Genomic DNA, 19,600 nt, shown 5'->3' on the forward strand with positions numbered 1-19,600 from the left:
AGGAGAAATGCTTGGAAGAAGACATGAAGTTATCTGCTATCCGGGAGCCAATTTGTCATAAACAAATCCCTCTGTTCATAAACCCTTTACAGAAACTCACTGGTTAATAGTCCAATCTCAGCGCCATGACAGTGAAGCATGACATTGTAAATTAAGTAGAAAATTGTTTCGCAAGATCAAAGCCATCCACATTGTTTGGTAACTATGCGAGACCACTTGTCCTGATGCTAATTAGTGCAATGGCTATGAAGCACAGCCTATCACATCAGTCAATTCGCTCAGAATAAGGCACAAGATCCAGATCTACTTCAAACTGATCAGCATGATAGTGTCAGTGTCATTAATTACTAAAGGTTTCCTGCAGGTCAAACATTTCAATGTCCATCTGCAGTTAGAGTGTAGTGTCTCGGATTTAAAGGACTATTCAAACATGTTTTGTGCAATCTTTATGATGTGTTCCGGTGGATATCAATCTCATGTCTGTGTATTAACGGGTATTATTATAGTATTACCTGGTGACCTCTAGTCATTTGTAATAATTACGGAGGTTGTCTGTGATCTTAATCCCAATAAGGTATGCGCTAGAGCCCGACCGATACATTAGCGAACCGATATTATTGGCCGATATCAGGCATTTCCCAATCGGTATCGGCTTTTATAATGGCCATAAAAATAAATAAAAATAAGTTTAGATATTCATTCATCAGAATTGTTTATAATGACAAATACATGATTCAGATAAGTGAACATTTAAAAAAAAAGTCAACATGTTATAAGTGTTGGCAATGCATAGTTTGTCCACCAGAGGGCGCTCTATAACGTCCCTGTTGGCAACACTGATTATTTTTTTGTTAATGGGTTTCTGTTCAAAAAGACAGTTTCATATCTTAAGTTTGTATTTTTATAAATTTTATTTATCAGAACTTTAATATATTTTGATGTTCCTCTGTAACAAATTATCATTTGATTTTAGAGAGAACGCATAAATAACTACAAATCTGTTTATATTTAGTGGAGCGTTTCTGGATTTTGTTTTATTTATATATAGTTGGCCAATATATCAAAATATTGGATTTTAAAAATCACCAAATATTTGTATTGGTATCGGCCTTAAAAATCCTTTATCGGCCGGGCTCTAGTCTCGCCTCCGATTTCTAAATCACATGAGAGTCAGAACGTGGTTAGCTTAGCTGATGGATGGATACACTGTTGTCCGTCAAGAAATAGTTCCAGCTTGAAACAATCCATATATACTGGGTAAATAACACTGCTGGAGGGCCTATTATGCACCTGGTGCGGCACAAAGCCCAACGCAGTTGTTAATTTCCCCCCTACCAAGTACAACCCTTTTGGACTATGTGCCCAGCCAATTTTTCCATTGCCAAACAAGCAAAAGTAGATTTGGACACGCCCTAAACTTACCTGCTTCCAGTCTTTATGCTAAGCTAGGCTAACCACACCCTGACTCCAGCACCATACGTAACACACAGGCATTGGGATTTAAATCCATCTTTTCATTTTACTCTGGGAAAGTGAATATGTATATAAAAAAATGTTCAACTAGTTCTTTAAGAGCAGTGGAATTAAAAACAGTACCCAGAGATCCAACATGTAAGACATCTTATGATGCTTGAAAATCCTTTTCCCCCCCTGGAACATCCGTAACTATGCATTACTGATTTTACTACATGTGTAAACAGATTCATCCTGTAGATTCAGGCTGTTAGATTTCCTACTAAAAAATGTTTTGGGATAGCCATGGAAATTGGAGGTGGAGGAAGACATTCTTCTTGCTGCAACTTGAGACAAGTTTTTTCAAAATGTAGTTTCTGCTCACTATAGTCTCTTCAAGGCCTGTGGGTAGTACTTGAGGAAGATTCTGCGGGCGATCTCGTATGAGTCTCCCTGAGGCTTGGTCGGGTACCTTCGGCCGTTGTAAATGAATCCCTTTTCTACCTGGAAAACTGCCTGGTTGAAGGCGTCCTGCTTGAATGGTCGACCGGTGTCCAAGCACTCTACCAGGGTTTGAACAAAAAGGCCCCATCGCTGGGCGTAGTAGTCCTCCATAAGGCCTCCCCACTCTTTGCTGGCGTAGTCCAGGATCTCACCACTGGGACCCCAAAGAGTGAGCTGGTTTCTGGCGTTCATGTCGTAGAGCTGGGCCTCCTTCTCATCTAGGGCTAAAGATCGGGCCCGCTCCAGGAACGTCCCCAACAGGAAGTTGCGGTCACTACTGAGCAAACGATTGAGTTCAGGCAGGAGATCATAGACCAGCACCCCACCTGCAGTCAGCAGCTCCGGCAGCTTTTGGTTCTGGAAGGCATCCGCGATATCCTGATAAAAGACCGTTGTCAGGACTTGTAGGACCTGCCGAGTTACATCGACAAGGTCGTACCGGAAAGCTCCTTGGACATGAGAGATGGAGCTGCCTCAATAATAAGTTTCCAGGCTTTGTACAAGTCAGCCGGGTCATACCAAATGGCAGTATTCATGTGAAAAGAAGGCCGGTGCACCAGCGGGCTATGGTTGTGGTTTCGGTAATGTGGCACTGTGCAGTTGTAGACGCTGGCAAACAGGAGCCTCCATGCAGCGGTCAGGTTCTCTTGTGTGCTGCCGTAACGGCGTACTGCATATAGCGACGCCCACTTTGACAAGTTGACCGGCTCCTTGCGCCAAGCCAGCTCGCTCATCAACTCGTACGTCACAGGGTTCTGCTCAATGCCCTCAGGGGTCATGCCGATGCCAACCAGAGTGGAGTTCGGGAAATGTAAAGCTTTGAAGGGCCCTGAATTGATGCTCTCTACTGTGCCAAAGAATCCACTGTTGCCCCCAAAGTTCTGCAGCATGCACCAGATGAAAGGCTGTCCATAGAAAGACTTTGTGTAAGAGAAAATTGGCTCGGTCTCCGCAAACAGGTCAAGCACGATCATTCTTCCGAGGGGCACTCCGTGTAGTAGGGCCTGAATCTGGGCCGGCTTCCAGAACGCTGTGTCACTGAAGAACAGCCAGCCTTGCATCAGCCAAATTGCCTGAGGATCAACTGGGGAGAAAGAATTTTTTTTTTTTTTTGGATAAGGGACAAGAAAGGGACAGTTCTCTGTGCTTGGAGGGGGCTGTCTGTGTAAGACAATTACACAATAACAACAGGTCATACATGGGTCATCAGACTAGGGAAAATGATTGTTATTGTTACCCATCTGCATTCTGACAGGCACAGAATTAAAACTCGCAATGTGAACATGATATTAGTCCCCCAGACACTCACCTGCGGTCATTGAGGCAAAGACAGAACGACTGACTGCAGACAGGTAGGTGGGGTCAGAGGAGGGTGGAGTCATCTCATTGAAGGTGTCAGTGTTGTAGATGTGATCTGTACCAAACTGCTTCACTACTGGGACAGATAGAGGGAACCGATCTGGAGGAAAAGTGGGTCACGAGGGTCCAAGATATAGGAGCATGAGAAGCTGCAGTTGAAGTGAGCCCAAGGCCCTAATCTGGTTACATTGGCTTCCGGATACAACCTGAAATATAATTTAAAAAAACAAAAATTTATAGAAAACACATGACTCAAAAAGTGAATTCAAAATGGTTTTGACTGAAATATCACTTTACTGTACTGATTAAATTTTATACACGCTGACAGCTAAGCTGCGTTTTATTGACTGGAACTGAACGGATACACAGAAGTGCAGTAAAATGAATCTACAGACACTGGGAGCAACATGAGTTGGAGAGAATTGTCTGGTTAAGCCCCAACTCAATATTCTTAAATGTCCCATGGCATGGAAATTTCACTTTATGAGTTTTTTTTAACATTAATATGCGTTCCCCCAGCCTGCCTATGGTCCCCCAGTGGCTAGAAATGGTGATAGGTGTAAACCGAGCCCTGGGTATCCTGCTCTGCCTTTGAGAAAATGAAAGCCCAGATGGGCCGATCTGGAATCTTGCTCCTTAGGAGGTCATAAGGGGCAAGGTTACCTCCCCTTTCTTTGCTTAACCCACACAGAGAATTTGGCCCAGCTATGAGAGAGAACAAAGTGGCAGTTGGTCAAGGTCACACCCCCAGCCTCCTCTTTGCCCCCCCCATTGTAGGACTGTCTAGGGTGGCTGTAATTCTGCACCAAGGCTGAATTTTGGGAAACTCCAGATATGGTATTATGGGACAACTAAGGTCTATATAAAAGAGACTTCAGATACAGTATTAGGAGACCACTAAGGTCTATATAAAAGAGACTTCAGATACAGTATTAGGGGACCACTAAGGTCAATATGAAATAGACTCAGATACAGTATTAGGGGACCACGAAGGTCTATATAAAAGAGTCTTCAGATACAGTATTAGGGGTCCACTAAGGTCTATATAAAAGAGTTTTCAGATACAGTAAAAAGGGACCACTAAGGTCTATATAAAAGAGACTTCAGATACAGTATTAGGGGACCACTAAGGTTATATAAAAGCATCCAAAAAGAAACATGTCATGGGACCTTTAACGTTAATTCAGTGGGTAATTTGGACTGCGTTACACTTCTCTGTTGTCTGGTTTAAGTACTTTCCATAAGCCCGTGGCTGTACACAGTCAATGATCCTTTGTGACGGAAGAACTGTAGATCCAACACACATCCAATATGCCAATTTCTGGAGTCACATTCTCTTGTTTACTCTTCATTCATATCAGATGTTATTTCATCATCCTTAAAAACCTTTGAACCAGGACCTTCAGTACTTATAACTTAGAGATAACGTGTGTCAGATTCAGATTTATCACTAGCAGGAGTCACCTGAGGATTCCCTTGGGAATGTTCCCAGAGAAGGCTGGCAGCACAGGAATCATACCAAAGGATCTCATTCGCTCTAAGATTTTAAACTGCAAAAAAAGAGCAAATGTCATGTGACAGGATGCATTCCAGTGCAGTTCAGTTAACATTTTAAATATACAAATTCACCCACAAAAAATGGATGGCTTTTAAAAAAGGACTAAATATGCTTTTAAAGCAACATTATGTAACTATTTCATAAAATAACCCCCAGATCAGTCAGATACTTGGAATAAAAAACATAGACAACATTGAAACTATGAACTAAACAGTTTGCAAACATACATCATAGTCTGCACCAACTTCCTGCTTCAATGTAGACTGGGTAAATCTCGTGCAGTAGAAAGTACAGAGCAGACTCCCCAGACCAATGCTCAATCTCAAATCTATTGAGCCTGGCTTGGTCTGGTGATAGGCAGACTAGCTTTAACATTGAGCTATTGTACTTTAGGGGTGGGGGGGGAAATATCGATAAAGCATTGTATCGCAATATTTTCTGTGGCAATACTGTATCGATACACAGGTGCCAAGTACGGATCATTTATTATATATGTGTTGGTCAGTTTGTCCCATTTTGCAGCAGTAAAACTGAAGTGAGATGACCAAACAGAGAAATGTATCTTTTTAGATAAAACAGATGTTGACAAAGTTTCCTTTTGGGGACGTCATTTGAAGTTGGGAAAAAAGGTTATAAATTGCAATATATGCAGAATATTGCAATATGTTTAAACTGGTGATTCCCACCCCTACTGTACTTAGAGTAGTTGTGTGCAAATGAGGGATTATTAGCAGCATTTCAGATGTGTTTTCTTTTAATTTGTCCTCCAAATAATAGTGCTTTCCATAAACTGGCCAACCTGGGGGTTTGTTGTCCCTGTTTTCTTTCAAGATCTCAACTATTACTTTTGTGAGTTCAATGTTTTCATAAACAATGGGAATGACCTCAAAAACCTAAACAAACTGAAGCCACTATATGTAAAATTTGATGTGATAAAATAAATCTTTAAATTTGTCTGATGGCCGAAGTGATGGTGTTTGATTTGAAGTGTTTGATACTACCACTCGGTTGTGCCAAAGTCAAACATGTCATCGTTCTACACATAGTGGCTTCCAACTGTGTTGGCAAGCATGGCGGTTTCAGTACTTGGAGGTAGAGCTGGTTCACGTGCCAGGACTGTGGCAGAGGCCCACCAAACTTGAAAACATTTCCCATTCGGTTCCAGGCAAGAAACGCCGGGCCAGAGAAGAACTCTTCAATCTCCGACTGGTTTAGCCCAAGAGCTCGGTAGACCTAGAAAAAGGTACACAACAAGTTAAGGTGATGTTCACATGGTGCTACATATCAATCAAGGTGTATATCATGTTCTCCCTCTACCACAAAATAACCTCCACATACACACACAAGTTTATATTCACATAGGCAACGGCAAAAGCTCTACATGGAGCCTCCGCAGAAACATAAAACAGCCTTTAGGTGCACGTATTTTGCGGAGGGTTAAGGGGTCCTACCTGAAGAAAACATTATGGTTTTCAATGAAACCAAAAAAACATTGTTACCATATATGTCTAAAAATACATTAAAAAAGAAAAGAAATCAAAAAGCTTAAAGACTAGCAGACCTACTACAACCCTAAGATCTAATTAAAAAAACAAAAAAAAGTACTTTGCTAGTTTTGCTCACATTGATTTTACACTCATCAGCTTAGGTGGTGCCATACGTATTATAATGGTAAAGAAATCCCTGCATTTTGATCTTATTTTGCTGTGTTTGCGGTTACATCTGTTCCAGAAATCAGGCTTAAGAGGAGCCAATAATGGTACAGTATTTTGATACATTCAAGTGTGTAAAATATAAATTTTTTAAGGAATTTCCCCCGACTCAGTTCCTGGTTCTCCTCCATAGAGATCATTAAAATCAAGGAGAAGGTTAACGTTTCCTGCGACAGATTTTCCACCGTGGTCGTAGCTTCCTCTCACTACGACTCTAGAGTTGTAATCACCATCACTGTCTCTTTCTTCCTCGCCGTACCAAACACTCCCCACACACACATGCCGGCTCTACGCACACACCAACACACAAGTATAAACTTCAAGCTACTTACGTAGCTAACGGTGATAGCTCTGCGTGGAGTCTCAGTAAATCAGGTTTAACAGCTCTTACCTCTTGCCACAGGGCTTCTTGTCCTGTGAAAGCCAGCGGCAGATTTATTCCATTGAGTGCCATCCAGTCAATCTCTCTCTCCCACCTTGGCCAGTCCCACCACACAGAGGAATAGCTAAAGGTGCAGACGTTCTGGTAATACCGGAATCTAGATACAAACAGACAATTACATAGTTTATCATCAAAAATGAAATGTTCTTTATTGTCACTGTGCATCACACACCCAACTGGCACCGTCAAACACCGCCTACCGACTACCAAGAGCCTGGGTCTGTCCGAGGTTTCTTCCTAAAAGGAAGATTTTCCTTGCCACTGTCGCACTAAAAATGCTTGCTCTGGGGGGAATTTCTAGAATTATTGGGACTTTATAAATTATAGAGTGTGGTCTAGACCTACTCTATCTGTAAAGTGTCTCGAGATTACTGTTGTGATTTGATACTATAAATGAAATTTAATTGAAATGAGAAAATGCAGATACGCAAAGAATAAATAATAATCCTAATATCACAATCATCAAAATAAAAGACATCAAGCTGTAAGTCAACAAAGAGAAACAAAATGACAAGAAACATGTTTTGTTTAGGCAAGAGTGAAGAAAAAAAACACACAAAAAAGGCCAAAAGGAAAAATAATGTAATGATGTATCATGTAACATGATCTAATAAGACATGCATAATATAATTAAGTAAAACACATATAGTTCATCTACTTTAACACATTACATTTGACCACCTCATGTGTCATATTTGTATACAAATATTGTGATATTTGATTGTCTCCATATCGCTCAGCCCTAATTCAAACCATAGTTAAGTGTTGTTAAAAGACCTGAAAGATAACATGACTCGCATCATTGGAACAAACCAGCTACATTAATACATTTTTTTTCATTGCTTCAGCTGGATTCTTGGTTTTATTTAATCTGTATGAGCAGGAAGCGCTTGAAGATATAATACTAATCTGCGGCAAATTAGTCTTAGAGAAAATTACATTTTTTCTCTGTCACTTTGGTACATTTTTCACATCAGCTACCTACCTGTTCAATCTTCACATCATTGGGTCACTTGTGCACATCAAAAAGCAGTTTCTCATTTCTTTGAACAAGTTGCAAATTATTTGGTAGATCCATGCAAATGATTATGTACATTATCAATTGCTTATGTCATACTGATCATAATGTATTCTAATGGGTCTCTGTTGAACAGTCTCACCCCCACAACATTTAGGCATTAGTTCATAGCATAAGTCTTTACATGCAAAATGGTCAAGTTGTCATATACTGTATATGTCAAGCATATTTCTATACATTACCATTAGACTTTTTTTTCTACATTGGTCCTGAATTGCTAAATTGCGCTCAGGTGAATCTTGACTTTCTCTAACAAAAGGTGCAACTCATGAACCATCAACTAGCAAGTGTAAAATATAGCCAGAGCACAATACAATGTTACAATGTCTGACAACGGAAGGACAAGGAATTGGATGGGGTCAACAGCCAGAGAGAAGAAGAAGATGAAGAGGAGTGACGCTGCGTGGGGGAGGAGTTGGGAGGCAAAACAGAGGAAGAGGCAAAAGAGGCCGAGGATATATGCACATTCCTGATGAGATAAGAGATTGAGAATGTAGACCACATTCTCAATCATGAGCATGCATGGGAGTACACAGTTATATTAATAACATGACTACGCAATTTGTCTTATCAATTTGTCAATGACACGTCATTTTGATGGCACTGACATAGATATTGACACAGATATTTACTTTTGAGAGATGAAATAAGGATTCTGAACAAGACACTGGCTTTTGCAGGTAATCCACGGTGTCTTGCTATTTGTATGAATTGTTTTTAGAAGTGCACTTACAGTTTTGTCAAGAATGATACGAGAAATGTACCAAAGCGACTGAGAAAACTGTAACATGCACTCCTAGAATAATCAATCAACCAACATTTATTTATACAGCACTTGACAGTAACCAGCCGGTATCCAGAGTGCTTCACATCAGAAATCAAGAATAAAAACATATCACACAAAAATTAATAAAACATAGAAAACAGTAAAATCTGAAAAGTTATATAATAACAGCAGAGGGAAATTTGTCACACCACTACTAGGTATTAAAAGCCATTCTAAACAAATAAGTTATGAGTTTGTACCTAAAAGGAGCTACATCTGCAATCGTCCGAAGTCCGAATATCTGGGGGTAACTTGTTCCAGAGTTTAGGGTTAGCAACCGCAAAAGCCTGATCACCCCACTGTTTATACTGGGACCTTGGGACTTCTAAAACCACTTGATTTGAAGACCGCAAGGACTGGTTGTGTTCATGCAGGGTTAAAGTCTGACAAATACCAGGCCATTTAAGGCAAACAATAAAATGTTGAAATTGATTCTAAAATGCACCGGGAGCCGATGTAGAGAACGGGAGCGACGTGTGTACGTCTAGATGTATTTGTTAAAAAGCATTTTGAACAAGTTGAAGACGTGAGATGGAGGTGTGATTCAAACCAACATAAAGAGCATTACATTAATCCAACCTTGAACTAGTAAAAGCATGAAACGCCTTTTCTACTTCATGCCTGTTAAGGAAAGGCTTAACTTTAGCCAGCAGACAAAGCTGGAAGAAGCTCATTCTAACAACATTGCTGATTTGCTTGTCAAATTTCATGTTGCAATCAAATGTAACTCCCAAATTTCTGACAGCTGGCTTAAGGTATGCTCCCAAACTCAAAGCTGGACCGTTTGACGTGCATGCAGTACTGAAGATAATACACTCAGTTTTAGCTTTGTTCAAGTTAAGAAAGTTTTGTGAAAGCCACAATTTAATATCATTAATACAACTAAGCAGGGAGTTTAGTCCTTTGGTTTTATGGGCAAAAAATTTGCAAATCATCTGCATAACAATGAAAAGACAGGTTGTGCTTTTCTATGTTACCCCTCAAGGCAACATATATAAGAAAACAAGATTGGGCCAAGAATTGAACCCTGGGGTACCCCACAAGAGAGAGGAGCATTTGACGAGGAGACGTCACCAATCATGACAGAGAAGCTCCTATTTGCCAAATAGGAGCTAAACCATTGAAGTACCGAGCCTCAGATGCCTACACAATGATCAAGGCGAGATAGAGGACTGTATGGTGGACTGTAACATGGTCACTGTATCAAACGCCGCTGAGGTCCAAAAGCACAAAAACAGCAGGATTCCCAGCATCTACAGTCAAGGCAATTTCATTATGTACTCTCAACAGTGTAAACTCAGTGCTGTGGAGAATAAAGTGCCTGAACACTTCTGCCCCAAGGTCTATGTGTTTTCACTTCACAGAATTCTCCCTGCCAACGTATTTGTAATTTCTACCTATTAACAATACTAGCATGATGACTCCTCTTTGCTTGAGATTTAAGAAAAAGTACTTCAAAAAACAAATACTTTGAAGTCATTTTCTATAAGTAGTTGTTGTAAAGCATTGCTGTAATAACATACAGTATAGCCAGTTAAAAAATAACATTGGCATGGCCAGGTTGGTTCAGTGGTAGAGCGGGCGCACATGTACTGAGAGGTTCATGCCTCGAAGCAAGAGGTCCAGGTTTCGAATCTGACCTGTGACGATTTCCTCCCCCCCTTTTTCACCTAACTGTCCTGTCAAAAATTAAAAGGTGGAGAAGCCCAAAATATAATCTTTAAAAAAACAATATAAAAGAAATTTAAAAAAAATAACATAGGCTTATTTACACTGGTTTCAAAAAACAACAGTGCCTAAGTTTTAGGCAGCTGGTAAATGACTCACGCTTCCTTCCCGCTAAGAGTTGCTCTTTGCCACCAAGATATACTCATGGGAAAACTAAAGCGTGCCATGCTTGCCATGGCTTATTCAATCGACTTTGCACATAACATAACTGGGGTGAGCTGATGCGGGTCTAATGCACAGCAGATAATTGAAAGGAAGGGTCCTTTAAAAAGGGCCCGGCCACAGTACAAGTGTCCATAGTGGTCACAATAAACAATGTAAAATAACGCTCCATTTCTCACGCACCCATGGGTTTTGATGCTTAGTTGCAAGTGGTGGGGGTTACATTGCACCCAAATACTGCCACCATAGTATTTAAACACAGACATATCACGGCATCCTCTTTTGTAAAGTGTATAATCAAAAGTTGTCATGTATATACAGTACTTTGTGTCTTATGTGCTGGGAAGTTAGATGTTTTTAGCTGCTGATAATTTTAAAAAAATGAGCTGCGGCTTCTGGTGGCTGCCACTGAGAGGAGTTAACACACAGCAGTCTGAAGTGGGAAAACAACATTTTCAAAAGGTCTTTTGCTGATGTCAGCAAAAATTGCAAACAAAGCATACACACAGGCCATTCAAAAGAAGGGAGTTTTTACAAATGCAACACACACTAGGCCTGCACAATATGAGGAAAATATGCAATATGCTAAAGAGTTGTTGGATTTTGTAATAACAATATTACTTGCGATAAGTAAAAAGATATTAAGAGTGTACACAGTTCTGCATTTCTGTTGCTTTTAGTATTCTGCTAAAAAACAAACTGCTAATTGAATTCCAAACAAATTGAAATAATTTCCAACATTCATTTTATTGAAAAAAAATGAACATTGACTTAAATATAAAATGCACAGCTAAAAAACACATTTTGATACATTTTAATGTGCAGTTTTTTGCAGATTTTTTTTTTTTTTCAACTAACACAAACAAATCTCTGCATGCCAATCCTGATGTGTTTATTGCGCCAATTGATATCGCGATGTCGATTCAAAATGACAATATATTGTGCAGCCACACCCCTCATTGTCTGCCTTTGATTACATAAAACAAACAACCATACACGAGGGGGATACTTCTTAATAATGAATGTGACATAAAAGACATTGTTGTTTCATTTTTTTTTATGGGAGATTTGAATTTAGAATACCATATAGAGTCTGCATGTTATGTTTTTATAGCTCATTAGCTGATATTTTGAAAGCTTAATACTTTCTCTTCCAGCAGGGAACGAAGTTTCCATTTAAAAAAATGATAGTGCAAAAAGTTTTAAGATCCTTTACTTTGAGAATTTCCCCCTGGGAATAAATAAATTATGTAGCCCATCTATCTATCTACGTGTTATATCATTAAATCACTCTAGCATCTAAACAGCATTTATATATCTGGTCAATTTGAAGCTCCTTTTTAACTTCTTTACATACTGTTGTATAGTTTAATCTGTAGCATGATCATTTGTTTTGTGTGACCTGAGAAGTAACTAGTAACTAAAAAAAATTGCACAACAGCGTATAATGGAAACGTTAGCCTACCTCACAATTGTAGCTACTAGGGGTGATCCGAGTATCCGGCTGAAACGAGTATCCGATACGGATAAAGCACTTTTGCCGAGTACAAGTATTATACGAGTAATACGAGTCAATATCCGTGCTCGGATTGAATAAAACTCCTCAACTGGCCGTGCAGCGTTCTGTGATAATCACAGCGCCCCCCCCCCCCGCCTACAAACCCGCTCGGCTCTATCACACACACAGAACATGGAAATGCTCTGTGTCTCTCACACCACACACACACACCACACACAACACACACACACACACACACACACACACACACACACACACACACACACACACACACACACACACACACACAAACACACACACACACACACACACAACCACACACACACACACACACCTTGTGTGGAAATAAAATAATACAAAAATAAAAAAGAAACAAAAACCAAAAAAATCCCACTGATCATAAAAAAAATAAGTTAAAAAAATAAAGTTGTATTGAGTATGAAAACTCTTGCTCACTACATTTTACTTCATAATTGCAACCGCATGTGTTGTATTCATTGTTGCAAAACGTTCTGTTTATAGTTTGCTTTGTTACCATGACAACACCATTGATCTGAAGCTTGATGCTGTCATGTAAATAGTTTTCAAATCAGCAATAAATATAACAATTTTTGATCAACTCAATTCAATTGCATGCTTAATTAACATACTTCCGGGTTAAATCTGACCACTTCCGGTTTAGGCCCCGCCCAGTCCGAGTACGGATACGGATACAGATAATTCATGTGGTAAACAGATACAGATACAGATACATCATCCCTAGTAGCTACTTAGGTAAATTACTTACTTTTCACCCCTGATAATACAATTATGTTAAAAATTTTTTTGGTATTTAAATTGTTTAAAACTTTAAAAGATAAACAATTTTTTTTTGGAGTTGACATACCAAAACTCCCGTAACTTTTTTTCCCAAACCCCGGGGATTCATTTGGGTTAAAATTCCCCTTTAGGTAGGTTGGTTTTTTTTTAAAAATTTTTTAAATTTTTTTGGAAGTTGTTTTTTTATTGACTTCCCCCAAAGCCCATTAAAATTTTTTCCGCCCCTTTGGGAACCCCCCTTTTGTTAGGATTCCCCTTTAATTTTTAAAGGGTATGAAGTTTTTATTTTTTAAAAAGTGTAAGAACTTTCCCTTAACCCCCCCCCAAAAAGGGCCTGATTTAAAAAATTCCCCAACTTCCCTTTGGTTCCCAAAACTTCCCCAAGAATTTTTCCTCTTTTAAACCCAAGAATTTTTAAATTTTCCCCCCTTAAACTTCCTCTGCGTTTAAAACTTTAGAAAACTTCCCCCCGGTTTTTTAAAAACTTTCCCAAATTTTACCTTTAAGAACGTTCCCCAAATTTAACCTTTATGAACTTTTCCCCTTTTTTTTTTTCCCCCCCCCAAAATTTTTAAATTTTAATTTATGAAAAACCCAAAGTAGCTGGGTTTAATAACTCGCACCCAAAAAACTGGCCCTTGTTAAAAATAATTTAAAGTTGAAAATGTTAAAAATTTTATAAAATAAAGGGCTGCTTTGTGTACTGGGTGTAGCCGATTAAAATGCTGATTTCGATACAATTTAAACTTTTAATTCTTTTTTCAGATTCCAAAATTGGGTTCTGACCTATGTTGGGTGTTGATGCGCAGGACGCCGGTGAGCCTTGGCAGGGCGAGGGAGGGCCCTGGTCACCCAAACCCGGAAAAAATGGGAGTTGCGAAATTTTCAAAAAGTTGTAAATGCCAGTACCAGGCCCCTCCGGCGCCCTTTCGACTATTTATCGTTTTTTGGGACTGAGCTCACACATCTCGGCTGTCGTTGGAAAGACTCCTGTTGACTGCCACTATGAACTCCGTAGATCTGGTCCCGAGCAGGCGTTTCAGCAGCTCGACCACTGCTCTCCCCTGTGCCTTGTCGCCGGCTTTCGGTTTGATGTGGTCTAAGGTAGGAAACTTACAACAGGCAGTTACAAAAAGACCGAACACGACGAGCAGAACCAGGCTACAGCCGCTTCTGGGTGACATTTTGGTCCCTGGTAAAACGAAGCCAGAGTTTCCCACCGTAGTGCAGGTTTAAAAACAAGTTTATTTGTCCATTTGCAGATAACCAGGAAGCTGATGGTTTACTGAAGTGCTGCTGGCCAATCAGAGAGAGAGCTGCTGCCTCGATTATACCGCACAGCCAATCAGAGGATGCAGTTCCCATAAAAGCCATGGGATCAATCTGTCATATGATGTTTACAGAAGCGGTTGGATTTCAGATACGAGCTTGCATGTCATGTGATCATGTAATTAAAAAGTACAAGGTGTGAATCCCTGACTGATCACTGCTGACAGTGCCGAAAGTTCAACACGCGCACACACACAGCCAGGACAAAATGGTTAACATGTTTGCTGTAAAGGGTTCTTTACAGGGTTCTTTACAAGCAATCACGTTGATCTTTATCATAATTTAACCTTATTTTGCAACAGTGAAGTTTTCAGCTCATTGCTCTTGTTATCTAGAAGCCACACTCACTAACCTGATGCACACAAAAATGTGTTATCACTGTAACTGTAAATCCTCTCAAAGTGTGGTGTGGAAGCAGCATGTGACGCGTTCAGGTCTAAATGATACTATTTCCCAAGCTGTTAAACACATAGTCCTGACTGATTTCCAAGAGATGCTGTTGATGGAACAGACTGAGGGCCTTTTCTCATCTTGTGGGCATCCTCACATATGGGACACTCAATCTACCAAGTAAACAGCCAATCCGGGCCCCTAGGTTGCAACCTGTGTAGTTAAGTATCAAACCTCTTCAAGTATGTCCCAAAATATTTGTAAGGTGTCAATATGATCATTGGAACAGGTATTGCTTGTTGTAATTGCTCATATAGGCCTATACGAGGTCCCTTCGTCCTTGTGTAAAATGTATATTCCAAAATTAATTTGAAGGTAATATGAGTTTTTCAATTGATTTATTTAATTCATTTAGAAAAATCAAGTGGATATTTCAAGAAGTTTTTTTTTGTGTGCAAAATTCTAATAAGTCAACCTTTATAAAGGTTTGTATACAATTTCTAACTAATAGCTAATTAATGGCTAAGAAATATGTACTAAGGCTTTGATCCTTGAGAAACACTTTTGGGTTGCCAAGTTGTAAAAATAAATAAAAATAAAAATTAAACCTAAAAAAGAGCATTTGAACCAATATCCATTTATAAACAATTAACTAACATTTATAACTAGATCCCGAACCGATATATCAGCGGGAAAATATTATTGGCCCCATATTAGGCATTTCCCGATCAATTGATATCGGCATTTGTAATATATATATTTTTATAAATTTTTTAAAACTTTTTTTAAGACGGACGGTCAACCATGTTCTGAGTGTTGATGTTGCATAGTTTGTCCACCACAGGGCACTCTACAACGTCCTTGTTGGCAACACGATTGCTTGTTGTTAATGTGTTTCTGTTCAAAGGATAAAAAAAATACAAACTTAAGATATGAAACTAAAAGTAGTTTCATATCTTAAGTTTGTATTTTTATACATTTTATTTATCAGAACTTTAATATATGTTGATGTTCCTCTGTTCTGTTGTGACAATAAAACAAATCCTTTTTATATTATTTTAGTGAGAATTCATAAATTACTACAAATACCTAATGTAGGGTTTGGTAACGCGTTTATTGGATTTAATATATATATTATATATATATATATATATATATATATATATATATATATATCGGCCAATTTATCAAAATATCAGATTTTTTTATTTTTTTTATTCGTATCCGTATCAGCCTTAAAAATCCTTTATCGGTCGGACTCTGCTGTAGACTCGGGTTGACAGAACCATAATAAAAATTCACTACTAATATGCTAATGTGATGTTCTGTGTTATTAATACCCTTGCATTATGAGAACAGATGCTGAAAACATCACCACAGAGTCCTCCATGGTAGCTGTGACTCTGCTAGTAAACAATGCACTGTAAAATTACTGCATTCCAAGTTCAAGTCCTGCTTTAAAATCTTAATAAACTCAAAGTACAGAAGTATTGCAAGCTAAAAAGCTTTAAAAGTACTTGTTATGCAGACTACATATTATTACATATGACAGAGGCGCCATGAAATCATTTTGAAGCCGTTATAAAGATAAAATAGTTACATAATGTTGCTTTGAAGCTGTTCAACTTAACAGCGTTAAAAATGTGAATTAACTGAACTTCAGTATAATAAGTAGGTCACTTATGAGTTATAAAATTGTAAAACCCGTTGAGTTTAGTTAACTTACGTTGATAGAATAAACTTAAAATATGAAGTTGAATCTCCGACTGTTCAGTCACACTGACAAAGACTGCAGCCAGATTTGTTTACCATTTACATTTTTCTACATTTGACACAAAAATGTCCAGTTGGGGATGCTGTTGGCACCACTTCATACCAGTCAGTAAAAACACAGCATGGCAGCCTGCTCCCAATAACGCAAATATACTGTATAATCTGTGTATGGAAATTCAATAACATTCATCATGGTAAACACTTCACATTTCATTTTTATTAAAAAAAAATCGTGTTAAAGAGAGAGACAGACAGACAAACAGACACACAACCAAAAGAAGAGTCTCTGGAGATTTTGAACTCTAAAACAATGCATGCAGATGCAGATCACCATGAAAAATTCCTTGTATGTGTATATATATATATATATATATATATATATATATAAAAACATACTTGGCAATAAAGCCCTTTCGGATTCTGATCATGTTTGTTTAGAAACTTTAAATTTTTGAGTTGCGGAACTTTTGCTCCAATTCTTCAACCCTTATTAAATTAAAGGCCTTAAAGGCTCACCGGTGTTTTAATTTTTAATTCTAATTTTATTGGAGATTAAGAGTGTCACCGAAACACCCAAAAAGCTTGGTCCACTTTAAAAGGGCAGAGGTCTCATCACCAAAAAACTAAAATCACGTGTGGGGGGTCGGGTTTTAAAGTGGTGCGCGGTTTAAAATAGCCCCAAACTGAAATTTTTTAAGTTTTTAGTTTTAAATATTATAAAAAATCAAAAACATTTATTTATTAAAAAGTAAAAACCCTGCAGGCTTTTTTCACAAGGTGCTTACGGGGTATCATATATGAAAAATAGGGGCCACCCCGTTTTGTGCAAAAATATCATGAATTAATGTTATATTGGAAAAAGTGAACGGGGAAAAATAGAAACAATAAAAATAAACCACGTGGGAAGATTAAAAACTTTTTTTTTTTTTTTTCAACCCCCAACCCAAACAAAAACCCAAAAAAATTTTGCAAAAGGGAAAAGAAATACAATTTCCCAAAACAGGCCACAGGCTGCACAGTGCCGCAAACCACAGCGGAGAAGTAAAAAAGGGGGAACCCCCATGAAGAAAAAATACTTTAATTTGCTTCAAAATAGGGCAGGAGAATTCTGCTTAGCATAAAACCCAAAAAAACTGTTGTGTGAGCGAAAAAGGTTTTTTTTTGGATGTTGAGTTAAACGTTTTGTTTTTAGTTTTTTATTAAAAAAGCAACAAAAAGCACAAGGGGCAAGAGTGCTAAGATTTAGAAAGGTACTCCTATTAGAGTCGTCAATATTATTTGATTGATTTGATATTAATTTTTCACAGGGATTTTTTTGGGGGGGTTTATGGTTAACTTTCATTCTGGGTGAGTCTTGTTTTCTACAAGGGATTAGCTTCCCTTGGTTTAAGTAGTGTAGTGCGCGTTTCTGGCAAAGGCTTTAAAAAGTCCGTTGGACAGTGCTGCCCTTAAAAAAACCCAAGGCACTGACAAATTTTAAGGCCCTGTATCTCCTTCAAAGCTTCACAAAAAAAAAATTTTTTATGAAATTATTTCTAAGATCTTGAAAAGCTTTTAGCAAAACCCAAAAACAGTACATTAACTACTTCGTTTTGGTTTGAAAATGTGTTTTGTTTAGCCCCGTGTTCTCCCCAACTAAGTGTTTTACACTCTAAAAAAGGCGGGGCTCAAATGCGCCCCGCCCGGATGCGGGCCCCTGGTGGTGCAAAAGGTCAAGGATTGGTTTTGGGGGGGAATTCTGTCGGAGTACCCTTTTGTGGTGGAGTCTTTTGTTTTAAAAACCCGTTTAAAAAAGAACTAAAAAAGGTAAATTTGCCCACCTGTGTGATTTCATCCCCGGGGGGGTGCGTCATCAATTCGTTCTCGGGACTTTTGAAGCGGTTTCAAGTTACCCGTTGAGGAGGAACTCCCAAGGGAAACCCTTGAAGTAATAGCTTGGCGCAACCCAAAAAGGCCCTTTTCCCTTTTGAAACATAAACATTCATGGTTGTCTAAGATTTTCTTGAAAATTCCCCTGTCTTCATGAAAACTGCACGTCCCCTTTCAAAAAGAAAAATTTACTGGACTTTTTAAGAAAAATGGCAACTTTGCATTCTAGTTTTTTCCACATACCCAGGGGCAGGGGTTTTAGCCAATTTGGGTTCAAATATTCTTTAGTTTTGTTGAAAAAGATTAAAAGTTTTAGGTTTTATTTAAGCTTAGGTTAAAGAAGCAAAAAGTGCCCGGCCTTATGCAGTGGTACGTTAGAAACGAAACCCTTCCTCTTTCAGTTGATCGGACTAAAATATGGTAAAAGGGGGAGTGCAGCCCTGAAAACCCTCCCCGGGGTTCCCAAAAACAAAATACCCCCTTTTAACCTCGGGCCCGAATTGCATTTAAAGGGCCCTCACACTAACCCGAAATGCTGGGGCCGTCGGCAGGTGGGGTTGACTTGAGTCTTTTTGGGTGTTTCGCACCAATGTTTTCAGAGGGGCGAGGCCCTCTTTCGGCCTACCTGAAATCTCGTCGGAAGGGGCACTCCCGGGATCCACCAAATGCCAATTGTTTGGGGAGAGGCAAATCCAAAGCGGGGAGCGGGTGAGCGGGCTCTATCTCTAAAAAACTGACAAAATTTTTTACTCCTTTTTTTGTTTTGAAATAAAAAAGTTTCAGAAATTGCACGGCCTTTTTCTTTTTAAAATTTTTTCAGAAACACGTTTGGAAAATATTTTGTAAAATATGAAATTGTATTCTGAAAAACCGCCATGACAGCTTGGCTTTGATTTCCAGAGAAACTCGACCCAGTGAAGGGAGGCGTGTAGCCCTATTCAGCTGCCATGTTTTTCATTTTTGGTCGACATACATATTACGCGCCGCTTGCTGTTAAAAGAGGTATTACGTCTCGCTACCTTGGTGTGTTCCAAGGTACTTTTTTGACCAACTCAGGGGGACAGATCAGTCCAACTGCCG

The 19,600-nt window shown here is 38.9% G+C and overlaps 1 pseudogene; it reads right to left on the reverse strand.

Moving 5' to 3' along the window:
* Positions 1–1,648: 1,648 nt before the first annotated feature.
* On the reverse strand, positions 1,649–14,478 carry LOC116704599 (alpha-N-acetylglucosaminidase-like; annotated as a pseudogene).
* Between the last annotated feature and the right edge of the window lie 5,122 nt (positions 14,479–19,600).

This window comes from Etheostoma spectabile, chromosome 16 (genome assembly GCF_008692095.1).
Source record: "Etheostoma spectabile isolate EspeVRDwgs_2016 chromosome 16, UIUC_Espe_1.0, whole genome shotgun sequence".
Lineage (NCBI taxonomy): Eukaryota > Metazoa > Chordata > Actinopteri > Perciformes > Percidae > Etheostoma > Etheostoma spectabile.